The sequence below is a fragment of the Bidens hawaiensis genome, unplaced genomic scaffold, assembly GCF_021521415.1.
Source record: "Bidens hawaiensis isolate Kalapana, Puna unplaced genomic scaffold, B.hawaiensis_p1.1 tig00013437_1, whole genome shotgun sequence".
NCBI lineage: Eukaryota > Viridiplantae > Streptophyta > Magnoliopsida > Asterales > Asteraceae > Bidens > Bidens hawaiensis.
This window is the reverse complement of record NW_027492141.1, coordinates 474,957-481,234: the sequence shown is the minus strand read 5'-3', so window position 1 is coordinate 481,234 and position 6,278 is coordinate 474,957.

Here is a 6,278-nt window from a genome sequence, read left to right as displayed (position 1 = left end):
CCTTGCCATGAAGTTTAAAAATGGCCAAGCGATACCGAGCCTTCACGCCCCCAACTACCAGGAGGCGGAATGGTTTTCGAAGATATCCCGGATCCAATCTCCGGTTTACCGGTTTGCGGAGTCCGGGATGGTCATGTTAGGGATGAGCCGGGTGTGGAAAGATGCATCTCTGGTTCCCATCCTCCTCGAATACGGTTTGAACTCTATTCCCTATGGTATGTCTTGTTTTTCTTTTTTGATACAAGTTTGTCTTCTAACTGTTTCTTTTCTTTCAGAGGGAAATGATTTGGAGTCGCTTCTGTTTCCGCGGGAAGCCGACGGTCCCGCGCGGATGGGTACTCGTGCTTTGGACGAGGGCGAGTTGCCCATCCTGGAGCAAACAGCGGATCGGTTTGTGGAGGTCTATCCGCTGGGCCACGAGATCCTGAGCCAACGGCGGCCAGGTAAGGCGATATTCCTTCCTCAACCCCTTAATGCTGTACCCGCTGTTGGAATTCTTGACCTGTCTTCTTCTGAGGAATCCTCAGATGCTCCTCCATTGGTGCGGAAGAAGAAAGCTGCTGCCGGCGGGAAAGGGAAGGAGAAGGCCTCCACGGCTGGTCCGGTGGTTCTATCTGACTCGGAGTCAGATAGTGAAGAGGTGGCGGGGAAGCCCGGTGGTGAGAAGACCACCGTTCCGGAGGCTACGACCGTTACCTCCGGAGAACCAACGAAGACGACGGTGACCGGTACCAAGAGGCCGGCTCCATCGGGTTCCTCCCCGCCCGTCCGTACGTTCAGGGTCAAGAAAACCCGTAAGTACAATCATAATGTCTTTGCAGATTTATTACTTCTTAAATTTAACTCTTTGTGCAGGCGTGTATGTTGACGCATTCCGGGGTGAAGCGCAGGGGAGTACCTCCCCGCCAATGACGGTAGGCTCGGTCAGCCTTCCTGAGGCGTCGACCCAGGCGCCTGCGTCTGCATCCGCTGGTCCAGTTGCTCGTTCCTTTGAGCCAACTGTTCCGGCCGAGATGACGTCGCCGCCGGCCGTGAGTGCGATTTTTACAGCATCCTTCACGGAGCCGGCGGTTACTGCTGCTGCTGAGGAGGCGGCGACCGCGGCGGCGACAACAACGGCGACCACGGCGGCTGCCACCATGCCCGCGCCACCGGCACCTACGGCCGGACCATCAGGTACGCGCAGGGCTTCCCACCGATCTTTGCCCTCTTCCCGTCTGCCTGACCTGTTGGATGGATTTCCTTTAGGTTCAGGTGATGGGTTTGGCGGCTATCGGCCTGTCATTGACCCTACAGGTGTGTAGGGTTCTTTTCTTTTTCCCTTATGTTTTTTATCTTTTCCTTACTGCCTTTGTTTCTTTTGCAGTGTCGGATTCCAATGAAGTGTATGTTCCGCGATGGAACATACGCCGAGGAACAACCCTTCGTACCCCTGTGGAGTGCGTGGACTGGGCTCGCCACGCTGCTCCTCATGGTGCGTTGGGGGAAGCCATGGCTAGCTACCAGGAGGGTAGGCTAACCAATGAGCTTCGGGTTCTCCAAGCCCGGATGCAGCCGCGCGTCGAGCTGCTTTGTCGTGAAAACGACAAGTTGAAATTAGCTCGCGCCAAGGACGTATCTGAGGCGCGTGCTCTTCGGGAGGAGAACCAACAGCTGGCGACAGCTGCCGCCGACAAGGAGAAGGCCTTCAAGGCCCTCGAGGTTGAAGTTCAGGCGCGACTCGAGGCCCGCTCCAAGGCTGCCCAAGCTGTGAATGAACAGCTTCGGCTGGCCAGGGAGACTGCGCGAAACGCAACCGAGAGGGCTGCCAAGGCTGAAGCCGTTGCTGAGCCTTTGCGTGTGGAGAATGAGGAGCTCAAGGCCAAATTAGAGGCTCTCCAACGCGCTCATGATGCCTTGGCAATGGAAGATGCCAAGAAACTCCAGGAGATCCTGGACCAGAGGGGGGTGCTTGACCACACCGAGCGGAAGCTTAAGGGCGTCGAAGAGGCTGCCGCAAAGGAAGTTTTACTTGCCAACCTTAACAAGAGCGAAGCCGAACGCGCCCATAACGAAGCTCAAGCTGCCCTCCAATGGCTTCTTCGAGAAGCGTTGCCTCAGGTATGTTTAGCTCTATCTTCTCGCTTTTCTTTTGTAAGAAAAGGTTTTAATACTTGTATTTTTTCTTTGTAGGTTGTGCGTCGGGTCTTTTCAGAGACCTCTTACGATGATGCTATGACCGCAGCCCTCAACGCTTCTCATGAGGATGGGGAAAAGGCCGGCTTCCTGCTTGGTCTAGGGTTTGTTGAGAAAGGCGTCCCGCCTTCCAACTTCCCTTTGTTCGATGTGGATACCGAAGCCATTTATGACCAAGCATTGAACCAATACGCCGCCTTCCCGCATCCAGTGGTGGAAAAGGTGGACGAAGTAGCTGCTGCTGATGATGGGTTAGCTGTCCTCAAAGCGTTCCTCGAACCACTCCGTTCTTCTGACGGAGCGGGTCCAAGTGGAAGCGGCCCTGAAGCTTGATCCTGAAGACCCCTTTCCATTGCTAAGATAGACTTGTATAGATTTACTCTTTCAGGCGGGTAGTAACCCGGCCATTCTTGTAATATATCATTGAAATATAAATCTTTTTGCGGATAAGATTGTTATTTCCTTTGGATTCCTTGCTTTATAAGCTCATGACTTAGTTTAAGTTAGCAATTTTCCAAGTTTTTTAGAATAAGTTAACCTGTTGAACGTGGTTGATGATGGGTTAAAGTTTTGCTTCCTCCTTCGTGATTGTGCGGGTAGAACCGTCACTTGCACTTGGTAGGATGGCTAAATTTTAACCGTCATCTGACCTGCGTGTAGGTTTTCCTCATTTTTCCTCGAAATTTCTAAGTATTTAGGATAAGTTAACCTTTGAACGCGGTTGATAGTGGGTTAAAGTTTTGCTTCCTCTTTCGTGATTGTGCGGGTTGAACCGTCACTTGCACTTGGTAGGATGGCTAAACTTTACCCATACCTGACCTGCGTGTAGGTTTTCCTTATCCTTATTTCTAAGTATATATATATATTTTTTTTTTTTTTTTTTTAGGATAACCTTTGAACGTGGTAGATGATAGTTTGAAGTTTTGCTTCCTTATTTGTGATTGTGCGGATAAGACCGTCACTTGCACTTACAAAGATGGCTAAACTTTACTTACATCATACCTGCGTGTAGGTTTCCCTTATTTTTAACGTTGTGTTTATGCGGGTTTTGCCACCTTCCACACGCAATGACTTACTTCTCCTCATTTATGCGGTAAATACCGGCACCAGTGGGGAGTTCATAAGGATAAAGGTAAACACATTATGAAAGGAGAATCATTTCCATTAGAAGTGGCTCTTGGCCTTTTCTTTACAAGTTTTGGAATTGATCTACATATAACATTTGCGTAATTGAGCTCCATTCCATGTTCTTGGGATGGGAGTGCCATCGAGCCTTTCGAACCGGTATGCGCCCTTTCCCAGAACCTGTTTGATAACGTATGGCCCTTCCCAGATCGGGGCCAACTTTCCTGGGCGTTCTTGGTTCGAAGCCTCGTTGTTACGCAGTATGTAGTCTCCTTCCTTGAAGTTGCAGATTTTTACCCGCGTGTTGTAGTACTTTTGCATTTGTCGTTTGTAGTTCTCTTCACGCACTGCGGCTAAGTCTCTGCGTTCCTCGGTTAGCATAAGATCCAACCGTCTTTCCGCATCATTGTCTTCTGGCTGACTCAAGACCCTTGGTGAGGGTAGACCAATTTCGACCGGGACCATGGCTTCAGTGCCATAAGTGAGGCTGAACGGGGTTTCTCCCGTACTGGCCTTCTTCAACGTTCTGTTTGCCCAAAGGACTTGCGGAAGCTTGTCCACCCAGCCGGATCTGTGTTTCAAGAGTCTTTTCTTTATGCCTTCGACGATGCTTTTATTTGCTCTTTCCACCTCACCATTTCCTTGTGGGTGTGCCACTGAGGTAAAGGTGTGGGTGATTTGAAGTTCCTTTAGCCATTGTTGTAGCTTTTTGTCAGCAAAGTTGGTGCCGTTATCGCTCACCAAATTCTGTGGAAGTCCAAAACGACAAATTATAAATTCCCAAATAAATTTTTTGATATGCTTTGCGGTTGTTTGGGCTAAAGGTTTTGCTTCTATCCACTTGGTGAAGTAGTCGATGGCTACCACTAGGAACTGAACATTTCCTGCTGCTGTAGGAAATGGGCCTGTCACATCGATTGCCCACTTCTGAAATGGCCACGAAGAAGTGACTGGAACCAGTTCGTTTTTCGGGCGATGCGTGTTAGGTGCGTAAAGCTGGCAAGACCTGCATTTTCTGATGTATGCCAGTGCATCCGTATGCATCCCTGGCCAAAAGTATCCCGCGTTGTTTAGCTTGGCTACAACAGCGCGGGGACCTGTGTGTACCCCACAGATGCCTTCGTGTACTTCCCTTAGGAGGTAGTTGGCATCTTGGTTGTCCACGCATCTCAAGAGTGGGCCAAGAAAGTTACGTCTGTAAAGGATGTCATTGACGAGTTGATAATTGAGTGCTTTACAGCGTAGTTTTCTTGCCTGTGTTTTTGACTCTGGTAGTATTCCTGCTGCAAGGTAATTTATTATTGGTGTCATCCACGTTTCTGTACTGGTTTGGATGACACAAATTTCCTTGTGCGGGACTGATGGCGCTTCGAGGAGTTCAATGCGGATGTCCTTTCCCAGGTGGGTGAAGGCTAGTGATGCAAGCTGCTTAACGCATCCGCAGATTTGTTTTCGCTGCGCTTGACATGTATGACTTTACAATCACTAAAATCACGCATAAGGGTTTTTGCCTGGGCGAGGTACAGGGCCATGGTGTCGTTCACAGCCGTGTATGTTCCATTTATTTGGTTGGCCACCAGCATGGAATCCACATGGGCTTCCAAGTTTTTCACTCCCATCTTACGCGCAATTCTCAAACCGGCCAAGAATGCTTCATATTCGGCTTCGTTATTCGTACTTGGAAAGTCCAGCCGAATAGCGTAAGTATATTCTTGGCCCGCTGGGTTGGTTAATTTTAACCCTGCGCCTGAACCCTCGTTACTGGCTGCTCCATCAGTGTAGAGTCGCCAGACATCATTGACGTCCTGTGCTGGGGAGGGTTGAGTCTCCTCCTGGCACTCTTTCTCCCGCGAAGCGGGGACTTCTGCAATAAAATCGGCCAGGACCTGGCCTTTTATGGCTGGTCTTGGCTTGTACTTAATTGCATATTCTCCCAATTCAATTGCCCATTTGGCCAGACGTCCCGATAATTCGGGTTTGCCTAGAACGTTTGAGAGTTTGAAGTTGGTGAGAATGGTGATTGGGTGGCCCTGGAAATATCGTCTCAACCTGCGTGAAGCATGTATAAGTGCTAAGACTAATTTTTCGAGGGTAGAGTACCGGGTTTCTACGTCTGTTAGTACACGGCTAACATAATAGATTGGCATCTGGACGCCCTTTCGTTCTACTAGCAGGACTGCCCCGGTTGCTCTATCTGTTGCGGAAAGGTATAGGATTAACTCCTCTCCCGCTTGTGGTGCTGTAAGTGTTGGGAGTTCGATCAGGCGTGACCGAATCTCCTGAAAAGCTGCTTCCGCTTCTGGTGTCCAGCGGAAGTGCGTTTTCTTCAAGCAGTTTCTCAATGTTGACACGAAAGGAAACGACTTATCTGCATGGTTTGCCAAGAAGCGATTAAGTGCGACTAGTCGTCCATTCAGTGTCTGAGCCTGTTTGATGGTGGTAGGTGATTCCATTTTAACAATGGCTTCGACCTTTTCAGGGTTCGCTCTAAAGCCATCTTTAGTAACAATGACTCCCAAGAACTTCCCTTCTTCCATCCCAAATGAACACTTGCTCGGGTTGAGCTTCATGTTTATCTTTCGGAGCGTGTTGAAAGTTTCTTCAATGTCTTTCAACATCGCCTCAGGCTCAAGGCTTTTGATGACCAAATCATCCATATAGACTTCCAAGTTTCTCCCGATTTGGGCATGAAACTCTTTGTCCATTAGTCGTTGGTACGTGGACCCTGCATTCTTAAGTCCGAATGGCATCATTTTATAACAAAATGTACCATCGGGCGTCCGAAATGCGGTTTTGTCCTGGTCATCAATGGCCATGTGGATTTGGTGGTACCCCTTACACGCATCCAAGAAGCATTTAAGGCGGAATGGTGCCAACGAATCCACTTTGAGATCAATTTCTGGTAACGGATAACAATCTTTGGGGCATGCTTTGTTCAAATCTTTGAAATCTATGCACATGCGCCATTGTTTGTCATT